Source organism: Triturus cristatus, chromosome 3_2 (genome assembly GCF_964204655.1).
Source record: "Triturus cristatus chromosome 3_2, aTriCri1.1, whole genome shotgun sequence".
NCBI lineage: Eukaryota > Metazoa > Chordata > Amphibia > Caudata > Salamandridae > Triturus > Triturus cristatus.
The window spans coordinates 1,114,536,393-1,114,554,054 of record NC_140584.1 but is presented as its reverse complement, the minus strand read 5'-3'; positions in this window follow the sequence as shown (position 1 = coordinate 1,114,554,054).

Here is a 17,662-nt window from a genome sequence, read left to right as displayed (position 1 = left end):
AATGTTCCTGTTTATCTCAATTATTGCCACATGGAGACTGTCTTAATTTTACAGAAAGTCCCATTGCAATGGCGTCGAAACTGCTGTTACCCTTATCTACTGGCAAGAGGCTTAAACAGGATCCTCCTTCTCCTCCTAAGTCTTCCTCTCCGGTTTCCTTGGACATGGTTTGGGAGGAATTACGTGCCCTCAGACCATTTATTGATGAAACCAATTGTCGCTTGCAAACGTTAGACGATAAATGTTCTTCCATGGAGTCCCGTATCACTGTGGTGGAACATCATCTTAATAATGTACAGGCCTCATCTGCCAAAGTATCCTTGTTGGAGAAGGAAATCTTACAATTGAAAAGAGCGACTGAGGATTTGGAAAATAGGAACCGTCGCAATAATTTACAAATGTATGGTCTTCCTGAGGGACTCAAAGGTGACGACCCCGTCACGTACTTTACATCTTTCTTGCCGCAGTTTTTGGGTCTCCCTTCTACAACTAAATTAAATATACAACGAGCTCATAGACTTGGTCCTCGCCTTTCTTCATCATCTGCGCCTACCAATCCTCGTGGAATAATTATTTTATTTATGCAATTCACTGACCTTTTGCTGGTACTAAATGCCACGAAAGCCAAAAAGAATCTCTCCTGGGATGGTACCAAAGTATTTGTCTCTCAGGATGTCTCTTCAACGACTGCCAAACGACGGAAGGAGTTTCTGGATCTTCGTCCTGCTCTTCGCTCCTTAGGTGCAAGATATGGCTTGTTCCATCCCTGCCTCTTCAAAGTCACTTTTCCTAACAAGACTTCTACTTTTGAGGATCCAGCTGACCTCCGCAGAATTATCCAATCTCACTCTACTACATCAATGGAGACGGCTCCTTCTTCCTCTGGAACTTGACTGCTGTACTTCTTTTATTGTACTATTCCATTGTAGTTGTTGTTGTAGTTCCTATTTTTTAGCCTCCACAGCTTTTTCTAGTTCTATTTTACATAACCCCATTACTTCCTTTACAGGTACATTGTTAGTTTACCTTATTCTTCTTCATGTTCTTCCCTCCTGCTCTTGTTCTTATTAGACGTCCTGATGTAGTATCTGGCCCTCTTCTTCGATCTACTGTTTTTATTGTCCGTTATCATCGCATCCTTTTTCTTGTCCCACCAGTTTGATGGACACCGCTCCCTCTTCTTCCTTTGCTTGTGGTTCTTGACTGTATTCCCCTAGTTTATATTATTGGATTCCATTGTTCTGTTTTGTTCTCTTCACATATTTCTTTGTTTCCTTTTACAGGTTCAGTGTACTTCACTATGCTCTATCCATGTTACATGTTCCCGCTCTCGATCGTGTTTATTTTAGTTTATTTTATTGATGTCCTGGTGTGGTGTGTTGCCCCTTGTTGGGTGTGCTGTTTCCGTTGTCCCTTGCCGCCTCTCATCCTTGTTCCCTTAGGTACGTATTACAGTTGTCGTTTTGACATGTACTGTCTTCTTTTGCTCTTACTCTTTCTTCCCTTCCTTTCTTTCCTCCTTGTTATATCTAATCTTTTTTCTTCCTCATTGGTCTTACATTCTCCCTTTTCCTACTGGTTACTCTATTTCCTTCCATCTCCTTTGTCATCTTCCCCTTATCTCCATTTCTTTCTTGATTCACTTTTTTACTATTGCATATTTTGTTCTTTATGTATTTTTAATGGTTTTAAATTCAGAGTTATCTCCTGGAATGTGAAATTAAAAGACAGAGAGTACTTTCCCATCTTGCCTCTTATAACCCTGATTTGGTTCTCTTACAAGAGACCCACCTTACAGATATTAAGGCATTAAAATTAAAAAGAGGCTGGGTGGGTTCAGTTTTATTTTCCCCCTTTCTACCAATAAGAAAAATGCTGTTATAATTTTATGCCACAAGAAATTGAATTGTAAAGTTATCTCGCAAGAAATTGGTACAGAAGGTAGATGGTTGTTGGCTAAGTAGTTAATGAATAATATTTCTTTAACTGTTTTTAATTTTTATGGCCCTACACATCCCGATTGTTCCTTTTGGCCTCTGATTACACAGAAATGTATTCAGTTTAGAGATGATCTCTTTATATATGAGGGCAATTGCAATCAAGTTGTAGACCCATTTTTCGACCACCAATCTCAGGCTAGCTATACTCCTCACAAAACTCATAAACATTTTCTTAATACTATCTCTCAAACACACCTTGTAGACTCTTGGAGACTTTCCCACCCCGATACTCTTGACTTTTCTTTCTTCTCTCCTACTCACAATTCTCTATCCCGTTTAGAATATATTTTTCTTTCTCAGTCTTTATCTCAAAATCTATTATCCTCCTCTATTGAACCTATCGTCATCTGTGACCATGCCCCAATTGTGACAGATCTTGATTTGCTCCCTCCACCTCCCAAGTCCTACCGCTGGCGGTTTAATAATTCTCTTCTTCTTGACCCTCTTTTCTCCTCTTCTTTAAGCACCTTTGCTAATTAATTTTTTGTCCTCAACAGTGATCACGATTCCTCCACTCATATACTATGGCATTCTTTTAAAGCTACTGCAAGAGGCTTTATTATAGACTTTGTCTAAACAAAAAGAAACGTTTCCCATAACAACAAAAAACCGCCTTGGCACATATTAAGATTTTAGAACATAAATTCTATACTTCTTCGACAGACTCGTCTCACCAGCCTTGATACGTGCTAAATTAGCATTCAAAAAATCTACCACCGATAATGTGGCCTCAATACTTCTCCGTAGTAGTGCTCGCTACTATGGTGGTCATAATAAAGCAGGTAAGCTTTTAGCGATTTATCTCAAGACTCGTAAAGACCGTACTTTAATTGACTATTTATTCTCCAAATAGCTTTCTCATGCACAAAGATCAGGATATTCTCAATGAATTTAAGCTTTTTTACATGGATCTTTACACCCCAGAATCTCCTCCTTCCTCTTCTCTTATCCAAACATATCTCGAAAAACTTCCAACTCCCTCAAATTCTCACCTTAATCTTTCTGATCTTGAAACAGATCTATCCCTTAATGAATTATCCATTGCCATAAATACTTTAACGAAAGGAAAGACTCCCGACCCGGATCGTTTTTCTGTTGAATTTTATTTGCATTTTTCTAATTTACTTTTCCCTAAACTCTTAAATCTTTACCATTCATTCTTTCTAGCCGGTAAGACAGAAGGTACCTTTCAGGAAGCCACAATTTGCCTCATACACAAAGAAGGTTGTGACCCCATGTTTTGTAAAAATTATCCTCCGATCTCCCTGGCCAATGTTGATTATAAACTATTTCCCAAAAAACTTGCTTTGTGTCTAGACCCTCTTATGCCTCATTTGGTTGGTAAGGAGCAATGTGGTCTTGTCAAAGGTAGTCTGATTTCAGATAATTCTCATCTTTTTCTTAACGTTTTAAACAAAATTCCCTCCCTTTCCACATCTTTAGTGGCCATTTCTGTTGATGCTGAAAAAGCTTTTGACAGAGTTGATTGGTCCTTTTTATTTGCATCGTTGAAGCGGCACAATTTTGGTCCCAAATTGATTTCACTTATCTCTTTATTTTACTCTGCCCCCAGAGCCTCGGTATTAGTTAATGGTTGTGTCTCATCTTATTTTCCTCTTCAACGCGGAGTTAGCCAAGGCTGCCCTCTTTCCCCTCTCCTCTTTGTTTTAGCTCTTGAACCCTTCCTATCCTCTATTCGCAATAATGACTGAATTTCTGGGTTTTCTTAAGGTGACCATCATTTAAAACTTTCCGCTTATGCAGATGATATCCTACTCTTTATTTCTGCGCCCGAAACCTCTATTCCCCCTCTATTACATGAATTTGCTTCCTTTTTCCTTGTTTCCGGTTATAAAATTAATTCAGACAAAACAGAAATTCGCCCTCTCACTAAATTTTGCTTTCCTCATTCTTTTTCTTCCACTGGCTTTGCCTGGAATAGTTCAAAAATCAAATATTTAGGTATGTGGTTCTCCAACTCCATCGCTTCTTCTATTAAATTAAATATGTCTGCAGTCCTATCTCGAATTGACAAACTACTTTCCTCTTGGAACCCCCTTCTTCTTTCCTGTTGGGGCGGTTAGCCTCAATCAAAATGATGATTACCCCTAATTTGATTTATACTTTCTCCATGCTCCCCGTTCACATTCCGACCTATTATTTTAAGCAAATTGATTCTTGTCTTTATAAGTTTCTTTGGAGGAACAAGAAAGCCAGGATCTCCTTATCTTCTCTTTGCAAGACAAAGTCTAACGGAGGTGTGAACTTTCCTGACTTTCGTCTTTATCATAAGTCATTTTCCCATTCGTCAGACCTCGAAATGGCTGCTTACCGAACCTTCCCCCTTCACTTCCCTTTGGCTATCTATTGAACAAACCTTATCATTACCCTTCTCTTTAAAGGAAGTTATGGCGTTTTCTGCCAAAACTCCTTATACCTCCCTTCCCTTGTTTAAGCACACTTGTTCCCTTTTAAAGCCTTTCATACAACCTAATCCCATCTCTAAAGAATCCTTTTTAGAATCTCCAATTTGGCATAATTCCCTTATTCTCATTAATAACAGAACCATTTTTTGGAAAGCTTGGAGATTAAAGGGCATAATCTGGGTTAAAAACATTTTTGATGGATTATCTCCATGCTCCTGTCCCCAATGTCAAGCCTTATTCCATTGTCCCCGGTCCTTTTTACAGAAATGTACTACTCTCATGGAGGTCATCCTTGATACTTATTACTCTCTTCCCTCTTCACCTCTTCCTGTCATTCAAAACTCTCTTCTTAAGATACTTCTTTCCCTAACCAAAGCTTCTCTCATCTATAAATACTTCTCAGCTTCTAATCCAGAACACGCAAAAACCAAATTGGAACATTCTTGGGAATCTGACCTGGGATGTGAATGGACTATCATCTTCTGGGACAAACTCTGGTCCTGTTCTCTAAAAATTTCCCGCTCTGCTTCTCTTACCCAATCTATGTTTTTCCTTTACCATAAACTTGATCTCACTCCTGCCTCTATAGCTCGATTTTCCACTCTACTGATTTCAATTGTTGGACCTGTGGTTCTTCTAATGCTAATCTTATACATCTTCTCTTTCTTTGCCCTTCATTTATTAACTTTTGGGGGAACTTCTGGTCCTATATTTCTTGCCTGTTTAATATTTCCTTTTCTTATTCCATTCCTATTCTTTTCCCTGGAAGTCTTTCTGATTCCTTAGATATACCCTCCCATAATCTTTGTCTTCTCGACCTTATGCTTGCCCTAGCTTTCCAACATATCTCTCTCAACTGGAAAACACTTACAAAACTCTCTGTACAACACTGGTGGAATAGTCTTTGCCATTTTCATCAATTTGACATTGCTTTCCCCTCCTTCTGTAAGCCACTGGTTGATAGAGATCTTTTTTTGGTTAAATCTTGTTTAAATTCTGAAAATGTTAAACCTCCTTGAATGTTTACCTTCTCTGTTCTTCGCTTTATTTTACCCTTGTTGGCTTATTGTACATATTAATTCATTAGGGTTTTATTCACATTCTTTTGTAATATGCATTATCCTATTATACCAATGTGTGAGAACTTTCCCTTTCCCACCTCCCCTTCTATCCCCCCTCCCCACCTTTCCTCCTTACTCCCTATAAAATTTAAACAGCTTTCATTTTTATTAGTGCAATAGCCAATTCTTCCATTATTTTTCTATTTTAATATGCTTAATCTGTATTGCTGGTCTTTTCTATATCTTGTTATTTTTCAAATAAAGCTTTTTAAACTGAAGAAAAAAAAAAATTATTCGATTTGGCAGGGACAAAGGGGCATATTTGCTAGGGCATTGCACCACCAGAGCGTCACTTTGTATGATGCTCCGGTGGCGCAATGCCCTGGCAAATATGCCCTGCTCCATATTTACAATGCAGCACTAAACCATTGTAAATATCACACCTTTTGGTGCAGTTTTCTGTGTCAAAGGAGCATGCAGTGGGTGTTGCTGTGGGTGTACCCATTCAACACCCATTGCTTTTTGACACCGCTCCAGATTTACAAGGATGTAAACCTGAAGCAGCATCAAAAACTAACCACAACAGGGGGGGTTAGAGTGGCACAACGAGGAGAAATACTTTTATTTCTCCTAGTTTTTTGCTCTTTCTATGAGTGCTGCATTCTGCAGCACAAATAGGAGCAAATTGCCATTAATGATTGTTTATGTGCAAGAAGGTGCTCCTTTCTGCACATAAACAATCATCCCTGCAAAGCAGGCATTCTTGCACAATGGCGAAAGTGTGCCTACATTGGTGCTAGGCAGGTATTTTAGCACCAGTGCAGGAGTGAGAAGAGAGTTGCGCTGTATTCATGTTAATACGGCGCATCCCTGCGTTTTTTAAATGATGCAGCTTGGCACAGCCGATTTGCCATTTCATTGTAAATATACCCCAAAGTTTTCAGAATACTTTTGGATTTATTTCACTCATCACACATCCCACTAACTTCTGCGTAATGTGTAATTCTAACAATAAAATGAGCTTCTAACTCTTCAGATGAAATGTTAATGAAAAAGAGTATACATGCATTACATCTGCATTGAAAAGCCAGAACATTTTGCTAAAATATTGCAGATATTATAGAAGGATGTAATAGCGTCGTAGTTAAGTTTTGCTCAGTGGTACAAATGTAATAAGGCTTTCCATTTCCGTACGTCTTGTTTCATTTATGTAAAATTTGAATGAAATTGTCTTGTACCCTTTTAATCCTTTTTTGGTAACCTATGTGCCCAAATAAGCTGTTTTATCTTTTCCCCATGCAAGCTGCCTCTTACGGGCAGATTTCCTTTTTTGGGGGACAGATTGGACTCCATCAGGCCGAAGGAGTACATTTCCCTGCCACATTGATGAAGTACCCGTCTGACAAATGTAGAAATGCCCGTCAGCCGATGGACATTTCTACCATTCACAGGAACCACTGTCAAACATGGCAGAGCTGCACAGTAAAGTTGCAATACCTTTTAATTCATTCTCAAAAACAAAACCCCCAAATGGGACTTTGCTTTTAAAACTATAAAAAACGGATCCCCCTTGTCTTGGGGGCATCTCTAATGATGAGGGGGGCAAGGGGCATTTTTAGTTTCTTTACTGCCCCTTACCACCAGAATTTACCTGGAAGTGATGGGCAGTAAAAAACAGCTATATGTCTGCCCATCTAAATCTGGCGGGTGCACATATAGCCAATTTGGGTCATCGGGTAGTCTTTTCCGTCACCAATCTATAGTCTGCCCGCATGGAATTTAGTGGGCAGATCATTATATTGGTTGAGACAAGTATGCTTACTGCCAATATATAAATCAGGCTCTTAGTTTTATGGAGACTTTATTGTAATTTTGCAATACCTGTTATTGAAGGGTGAAAAAATAGCAAAAGTGCATGGTGTGTATATAACAGGGCTTCATAATTTTTCCAGCCAAGTTCATAATACTATATTCCTTGCAAATGTTTTAGGCAGTTGATAAATGATTTAAAATGATATTAAAAAAAAGCATACATAGTGTATAAAGTATATATAGTATACATCATTGCATTTGATATTACTTGATTTTTTCTTGATTTTTCCTTAGAGACTTTGATTTTTGATTTTTTCCTTAGGGTCTTTGTCTCTACTCTCTTTTCATGCATCAGGGATACAAAGACACTCCCTGGGGATGTGGTCAGCCAACCCCTGCCCAGGGGATTAACAGCAGTGTGGTTCTGGGCCCCTGTGGATACCCAGATGGAAAACTCTAGCGTGGATTCCAGGTTGACATAGTACGGCCGCCCTGAGGTGTGCTTGTGTGTAAGCAAAGGCTTGAGTCTTTCTCACTGGTGTTCCGCCAGTCCTTATTGTTGTAGTGAGCTTTCTGGAGTAGCTGTGAAGTGGGTGTGGTACTAAGGTCTTGGATTCACTGTGTACTTGGCTTGTTCTAGGGTTTGTTTGGTGGGTAGGTATTCTGTGGTATCCTTGGTTATATCCCACTCTGTTTGTGGAACATTTTTTAGCGACAATAGTCATTCATGTGATTTCTTCAGTGACAATAGTGACAATAATGAGCTTTTGGAGTTTGCCAGGATTTTGGCTTCCTGGTGCGGGTACTCAGTTGGGTCCTTCGGGGGTCCTGTGATTGAGTCCTCACCCAATTGGGCACCCCTTTAATTTTCTTGATCACTTAGGCCCCGTTTGGGGCGCTCTCCCACATTTTTGAGTCCCTCCAAGGGGGCCAGGTATAGGAGATGGAGTCGGTAGCCTGTCCATCCTAGGGATTTCCCCATGTGGTTAATGATTAGATCACCTTGGGATGTTACTACACCTGTCAGGCATGCCATATTTCTTACCATGGTCATCCGCCTTGGCGCCATGTTTGGTGACAGGGAGGGTTCTCCCTCTCCAGGCAATGCACCCTTTGTCACGTTGTCAACTGACTAGTACCACTTCCTCACTCCAGGAGGTGGCAAGTGGTGACAAAGTGTGGACTGTGTAGGCCCGGGGGTTTGCATGGTCCTGTTGCTACCCCCATTGCACTTATACACCTTGGGCTGGTTTCCTACTCATCCTCAAGGGGTGGTGTAAGTCTGTGGGTGTCTGTAGGTCTCTGGTTTTGGCCATTTCTACCAAGAGATGGTGTGCACGGCTGGTTCACTGCCGCACTTGTTCATACAACTCTCAGAGGTTTTCCGTGTAGTCCAGCACTACCCTCTTGACAGGGGCTCAACGTTCCAGGATCACCCTGGCTGGCGTTCGTGTGGTGTGGGAGGATTTTGCTGGTTTGTGTCATAGAGTGGAGGCTCCAGGGGAGGAACATACTACTGTTTCATCTTCGTTGAACTGGATGGACATCCTCAGTTTAGACAATAGATCCCATCTCAATATATTGGTCGGGGAGGACTGAGGGTACAATAGCTGTTCCCTAATCCTATTCCCTCCTACTTCCATCTCAAGGGGTCCTGTAAGGGGGACCTTGAACACAGAACCAGAGATTCCCTGCACTTTGATGGTATAGGGTCTGCTCCTTCTCATAAGCATGCACTTGCTGTCCCTGTATCTATTAGCAACACCAGTGAATTTAATGTCATTACACACAATATTAAATGGAATGTCGATGCACGCCATAAAATGTGCCTGCATAACAATGTCGATACCAGTAGAAACAATTTTAATGTATGCCATAATCTATGCATGCATAATAATGTCAATATCAGTATAGAGAATATCGATGTGCACTACGACAACTTTATGCACAGCACTGAGGATGTCCATGAAAATGATATCAATGACCACCATGTTAAATATACCCATATTAAAGAACTCATTTCTTTGCTGTCGGATTCACCCAAGGTGACCTCCCCATCAGAGTTACGTGGGTAGACAGGTCCTGCAACCCAAACCTGAGCCTATCGACTGACAGGTCAAAATTGGGTTTACACTTAGCCCAAAGACAAACGGGCACCCAGAGAAAACCCTGATTGATCCACAACAGATACGCAGTTAGACCGCAAACAGGTCGAAGGAAATAAAACATGTTTGGCCAAGGTTGCCCGTTCCCAAAATTCCACAAAAATGTCACATGAAGTTAGGAAGACTCAGCCAATCAAAACATAGCAACACACAACATGTAGTGATCATGCACTCTACACACCAAACATCAGGACACATACACACTTGCCCATACTGGCTTACCCCAAGGCCAAGAAACACCTGTGTCCCCCTTATCAGATGGGATTACTTGTCGTTTATGACTAAGCCAAGAATGTCAGCTGGGTTTATTGTACCTCATTAACGGTATTAATGGTCGGCCAAAACTTCTGTACAATAAGAGACTTTCTTCAGACACTACTCTGTCGATACTCTCCCTGCCACTGTGTTTAATGAAACCAACTTTTTCTTGTTTTGCAAACACCTCTTTTCTTTTCATTTTTTTTTTAAACTTCTTCCACTTTTAGGAGCAGAATTGGATCCCATTGTCAGTTAGTATAATGTTAGACAACCCCTCTCTAAAGAATATTTCCACCAGGAAATTTATGACGGTCTTAGTGTTAACTACAGAAACAACAATTTCTGGCCATCTGGAGTTAAGGTCTATCAGCACTACTATGTAAGATGATAGATTTTTGCCAGTCAAAGGCCCTACTATATCCATAGCTTTATCCACCCACAGTCCCTCTGGGAGTAGTCTACAATGAAGGGGTGGAGTATGTAACCTCATAACTGTATTACTAGATGAGCACTGTATGCACTCCCTATTTTCCTCTGCACACATAAGTCCATGTTCAGGCACCACAAATCAAGGCATAGCCTCTGCTTCATTTTGATGATGCCTAGATGTCCCTCATGTGCTAAATCAATAAGTTTATTTCTTATAGATACAGGGGAAACTAATTTGGTACCCCTAAAGTGACGCTTGTCTACAATGGAAAACTCCTCATGAATCATACAGAATGGCTTAAGATGGTCATCATGTGTTTCTTGCCCCGCCCACCCTTTAATGGTCTTTTAACATACTGTATGCAATAGTGGGTCTGATTTCAATTCCACTTTTCACTGGATTTCTTCCACAACCACTTGTGTTACGATACAGACTTTTTCTTTTTGTATTTTTAATTCTTCCTTCTCTTGTGGTATGTCACCCACCTCCTCTTCCTTAGTGTCATCAACCAAACAAGAGAGGCAATCTGCTGCAAATTTTCTCACCCCAGGAACATATTCCATGCAAACAGTTAATTCTTGGAGGGTAACCACCCACCATCTGATCATGCTGTAATGGCAGTCTAACACTTTTTTTTGTAAAGAGTTCAGTGAGATGGTTATGGTCTGCCTCATATAAAATTTCTGAACTTGTTGAGTGCTCAGTGTGCTGCCAGAGCCTCCTTTTCAATCACTAAATAGTTATTTTCAGCCTGTCTCAATGACTGAAGGGCAAAGGCAATAGTCTCTTCGCCCTTCTTGCTCATTTGCATCATTATAGCTCCTAAGCCTTTTGAAATTTCATTAGTCATTACTATGGTTTTTATTCCTCATATGAATGCTTTTAAATTAGGGACTATAGCTAATGCTATTTTGTGTCTTCAAAATCTTTTTGTCAATTTTCTTTCCAGTCAAAATATACTTCATATTTTAACAATGTGTGAACCAGCAAAATTATTGACAAACTTACTGTAGAACTTTAGCATTCCAGAAATGACTAGACTTCATATTTATTTTTTGATGGTGTGTAGTTCATTATAGAGTCCTTTAGCTCTGATTTAGGTATTATCTGTTCTGCAGTTTTTCTCAGAAGGTTATTTCAGGACATACTATTTTGCATTTTTCCCATTTGTCTGTGACCCCCTGCTTCTTAAACAGTGGCAACACCTCTCTGATTTTTTCATCATGTTGTTCTTGGGATTTTCCAAACAGCAAGACATCAGCTTGATAGCAAAATAAACCAGATATCCCCTGTAGCATGCTTGTCATTATTCTTTGAAAGACTGCTGCCCCAGATACAGGTCCAAACGCCATGCGTTTGATTTTGTATAACCCCATAAGCGTGATAAATGCTGTGAGCTCCTGGGATTCTGGATGTAATCTAACTTGATAATATGTGGAAGTATGGTCTGGGGTAAAGAAGACCATGGCCCCTGCTACATTGGTTATCGTTTCTGTGATGTTGGGATGGGGTTACTTATCTACAACTGTCTCCTTTTTCAGAGCTCTCAATTCTATGCATAGTTGTATAGTCCCATCTGTCTTCTTGGCCATGACTATGGCTTCTACTGGTTCTATTACTCCAAGATTGCAGAGTCTCTCTAACTCTTCCCTTACTGCATCATGCATAGCCAAAGGTAGACTTCTTTCCATGGCTGATACTGGAAGGGAATTCTCCTTTAGTTTTATTCTGTAGACTTAATGTTTTAGGCATCCTAGCTGATTAGTGAAAACTTTGTGGAACAAATTTGTCAGTAAGGAAGGCACTGATAAAGGACCCCATAGAATGGATGAGAAAACAGAGGAGAGGGTAGTGCTGGCAGTAATTTCAAGATGCGGAAAAGTGCTTTAAACTGTGGCAATTGGAGTTCAGTTAATAAATGCTTTAATGCATGGATCTGTAAGAAACCTATGGATTACAAGTTTATAGCAAGGATGGATCATACCGTGATCTTCATTCAAAGTATAAAAAATGACCACCATTGAGAGAGGTAATGTAAAGTATAGGGACGTGATTACAAACAGAATTGATATATATGTTAAGGCGAAAATGTGCCAGATGAGCATGCCTTTGCCTTTCTTCCTTCTGAGGTCGATAATATGAATGGCGCTAAGGTGGGTAAAAATAAAATATGCAACATTCATCACATTCCATTGTTTTAAAACACAGAAGAAAGCAGCTAGGTTATAGATGACTGCACTGCCTAGACATGTCACTCAGTAGTAGTCAGGGTATTGCCCACCTCAGATGGCCAGCTGCCAAAAGACCATAGAATAAGTTCACATTCACAAGGGTGTGAGAGGCAATACGTAATACCTTTCACTGTGTTTATACAGTAGTACAATTAATTACAGAGTCCAAGCAGGAGCTTGTATTCTTGGTTGTTCTTTAATCTTGAGATGCTTAGAGTTCGATACAACCACAGCCAACGTGTTTCGCCCAAGCATGGGCTTCTTCAGGGCCAAATGTGACAGCCAATGTAGCGCAAAGGCGCACGAAGGGTGTAATTTTGGGGTATCGTGTAGTCAAGGTGGACCTCACAGAGCAATTGCTCTGATGTTGATGGACGATTGAGTAAATCTGATTTACTCCGACGGACACACCGGTACAGAAGGCTCCCCACTTAGGACCTCCTACACTACAATATAAATCAACTCACCCAGGATCTAGTTCAATCTGAGGCATTACTTAGTGTCCTCAATCTTCCATCAACATCAGAGCAATTGCTCTGTGAGATCCACCTTGACTACACAATACCCCAAAATTACACCCTTCATGAGCCTTTGCGCTATATTTTGCCCCGAAGAAGCCCATGCTTGGGCGAAACGCGTTGGCTGTGGTTGTATCGAACTCTAAGCATCTCAAGATTAAAGAACAACTAAGAATACAAGCTCCTTCATGGACTCTTCAATTAATTGTACTACTGTATAAACACAGTGAAACGTATAACATATTGCCTCTCACACCCTTGTGAACATTCCATTGTTTATTTAAGGGTAAATAGGGCTGTATTAATGCAGTTTACTGATGGCAAGTGCATATCTAAAAAATGATTTGAGCGGCCCTGTCCAGAACAGCTTTGAATTTATGATCCAATTTCAGATTTATCATGCCCTCTTTCCTCAGGTCACTGACATTGCACAGGCAGACTGGTCCAAATCCTTAATGTGCCTCCATCATAGTGGTGTGCGTTTTCAGTATTGTAATATAGTAGCAGCTCACAATACTATTGCACATAATCTCTGCATCTCTCAAATGTGATGCCCAGTTTTCATCGAAAAAGATGTTTATTTTTTATGTGTTGCATAGTGTAAAAAATATAAACGCAACATTTCTCTGTAAAATGTCTGCAATAGACTTACACACATTACCTGAACGAAAAATATATATACTAAAGGAAAATGGTATTTAAAATAAGCTACGTTTAAAAAGCATTCAAGGTCATCAGGTTGTGTGGAGAACAGAGTCGGATTCATCAGGGACACACCCACCCCCTACCTGAGAAGTTAGGGTCCTGGCTCAGAGCCCACTTTGTTCATGCCTTAAAACATCTCTGACCAAAACCTGCATGTTACAGTACATATCATATGTTTTCCCCTGGTAAAATTCTGCAGGTTGCATCTGCTGAAATGTAATGAAGGTTGAGGTACTTAATGCATCTGTTAACTATTAGATGAGTTCAATACCTTCAAACTTGTAATTTCGACCAATGTATTTACTGAGTGCTGTAGGGTCATAGGTGATACTAACAGGTACCAATTTCAATAATGACTAAATTTAGATGCTGGAAAAAAAAGCACAATTCGCTAAAGTGCACATAAGGCTTGTGAATCCAGACGGGGCTGATTCTACCTTCTATATTCCAGTGATTAATTTAGTGGAATTGGTATTACATTTATTACGTAGCAGGACTTATTAAAGTACCTAGGGATAATTTTGTTTTAATATATGTGCTATGTAAGTGTTGAACATCCTTGACGACTTTTTCCTGTTATTTTATTTTTATTAAAAATAAATGTGAATGAAAGAGTAGGAAGGAGTAGCTGGAAACTTGGTAACATTTATGACTGAAGGGGAGGAGGAAGGAGAGGAGGAAGGTAGAGGTAAGGGAGGGCTATGGAGGGAAATATGGAGGGACATGCACCCGTCCACAAAAGAGTAAGCCCCCTCTTATTTACAAAAAGCAATTCTATATTTACTACCACCAAAAAGATCCAAAAAAGTAGTAAATGTACTCCAGCTCAGAGCTGGGCAGAAAAGCACCACACATAGCCACCCACCGGTTCTGCAACACCCTCCCATAGAATTTAATGGGGTCATGGACTTAAACGAATCCCTATAGGAAACAATGTTACATTAAATTAAAACAGTTACAAATATAGATAATTTCAAGTTAATATAAAAATATCTAAAAGTAACACAGATTTCGTCTTTCATTTTAAAATATTTGATTAAACTTGTTTAGTGTAAAAAATAATGTCACATTCATTTGTATACAAATGCAATTACATCACTTTTTATGATGATAAAACATAATAAAAAATATATTTTTTGCCTTCAGGTGGGATTTTTTTATTTTAAACTTCAGAAAAATAATTTTGATTGAATGCAAATTTTCAAATTATTTCAATCACCGAGAGCCACGCACACCTTCACCCATAGGCATCTTGGCACTGAATAACAGATATTTATTGTGTTTATCTTCATATGATAAAGAATAAGAAAAAAGTTCCCTCTCTATAATTTACAATAGGGAGCCTTCCATCCTGGTGCTGGTGATCTCCCTATAAAGTGTAGGAAAAATGTAGAAAATGTAATAAATTTGGAAAAAAATTGTGAAACATTTTAAATGTAGAATAAACAATTTTAGGGTATTATTAACTACAGTTTGAATTAATAGTGTAATTATTTGAATATGGCAAGATGTGTGCACGTGTCTATCAGCCCTCTTGGAATATCTTTTTCTTTCTGAAATATCATTCCAAGCTGACCACTGCACATGCATGCTAGACATTTTACAATCGTTTTTTTATGCAATAATAAAATCATGAAAGTTGGCTAACATGCGTATCCTGCATGCACAATGACCATCTTTGGTGGATTTTATTAAAGAAAATGAAAATTATACAATCTTACCAAGGTGAACTTCATTATGGTGCATGTATTTTAAATACATTTAACATTTAGAGATGGACACTCGTCAATGCATTGGCGACAGTGCTTGAGGTTGCTACTGGGCAGAGTGGTGGGTGAATCATTTTTTATATAGAAATTCAGGGAAGGAAAGGATGGTGGGGGAGCAGGGGAGAAAGGGCAAGGAAGAGATAATAGTCACTCTTGTGCAGCAAAGCAAGATTCTGACATCACAGGATACAGCCCATCCAGTCAAAACAAAGTTAGATCAAATTGTCCCTTAGGCAGCAGAAACTCAAGAATAGGGAAGAAAGTAATGAATTCAAGGACAATAAATTGAGACAGGCAAGAAAGAAATCGAATCATGAGCAAGGGGTGGACAAAGCGTCCCCTTTAAGTCTATTTTACATTCAATCGGTCTGTTAGGAAAAAAGTAAAGCTATCTCTAGATGGGACATGGAAAGGTATCGTCCTCAACTAGTAATCCTAAAATGTGCTTTAACGTAGGTCTCCATTGCAGATGTTGGTCCACTTTTGGCAGGTGAGGGCACCTGATGGTCCTTCGACTTTTAGAAGTCATTTAGTATTTTAAGTAACTTTGACATAGTTGTTTACATGGTTGGTCACAAGAGGAGCAGATGTTGTCTTTTGACTGTACTGCCAACTTCTGAATGTGAAAACTTTGGTTGTAACCCAACACAATGAGTACCACTGGGAGAGCTTCACATTTTGTTTCTGTGGAAGGTGCTTAGGTACTTAACTATAAATCATTTGTGGGCCTAGATAGTATCTACCTTCATGAGTGATTAGCCACACTCTACAAATCCACATAATATAACATTTATGTTTTAGGGAAATCTTATCATCTGTGTTTGCTTTAAATTACACACTCACACACACATATAATTTAAATGTGAAGCAATCCACTGATCAAAGTTTCTGATATGAACAATGCATATCAAATGCCCCAAACAGAGCTACTCAGTAGGGATGGGCAGATTGTTTCATTCTGCTTGTGGAAGTGGTGGAGTTTGGCAACTCCGCATTACTCTTGTAATGCAGTGTTTTGGCCAAATTCCGTCAATCACCGATTGGCTGCATTTTTTCCCATGAGGCTCCAGAAATGCGAGCAAGATTTGGCATCTCTTAGTGGCCTCTTCCACCATGGGCGATCATGGGTGGTCACGAGCAGTGGTGATGAGAAAGCTGCTTCTCAAGTAAATATGCTGCTGCTCAAGTAGATTTTCTGCTCGAGCTGCAGCAAATCAACTCGAAGGGTCAACCGTTGTTGTGCACTCCGTGGTGCCGCTTGCACTGATTTTTCAGCAGTGCTCATGCTACTGGTGCTAAATTGCAGCGTGAGGAGTGCGAAATGCATAGTTTTGCTCGCTGGCATAACTCAGCAGAATTTTGCTGAGTTTTTATATAACTACACGCAATTCTGCAGAGTGAAACTCCACAAGTTCTGCCCACCCCTACCACTCAGCACAAGAGCATGATTTTTTACCAATTGCATTTTATGGTTTATGATTACTTTGGCCAGTTTAACAGATGTCACAGAGATGCTTTTATTTTTTTTCTTGATGTTTACCTGAGCCATTGATTTTTTATTTCTCACATTTCTGTTGACTTTTTTTTATCTTTAATTATATTTTACTGAAAGTAATGGAAATAAACAACTATCCACTGCGACTGGGAAAATGTGTGAGTGGGTATGTGCACGACATAATTAGAGGACCAGGATCCCATTTGGATTAAGCGAAGATACCATTTCAGCAGCAAATCCCCAATAGTAAATCAATAAAGAAAATCAATTATCTGTTTTACCAGAAGGATAGCTACTCCTATCTAATTTCGTTTAACTCAATTAGCTTCTAAATCATTTGTTCGACACGTTTTGTAGTTTCTTTTTAATTTCCCTGAGGGTCAGCAAATTAGGGGATGTGCTGCCGCCATCAATATTTTTTGCAGAAATGGCCGCACACTTTCATTTGCACTGTGTTGGTACAAGAACACTTGTCTGCAACAAAAGTGATCCTGTGAAGTGAGGAACTCTCTGTATCCCCTGATGTTCTTTTGTGAAGATGAGAGAGTGGAGAAGGGATGACAAGTTTTCTAATATCTCCTTGTGCTTGAACTGCACAGAGACCATGGCATTATGGGGCACAGTGTAGTCAATACTTTGATAACACAGCAGCGAAAAACGTCATCTGCAGAAGGGGCCTGGAAGATGCCTGGCTCCCCATTGCTTCTCATGGGAGTAGTGGAGTTACAGATGAGGGTCTACAATCTCCTCCACTATTTCCCCCCTTTCTTCTGTCTCTCCATCACTGATGGA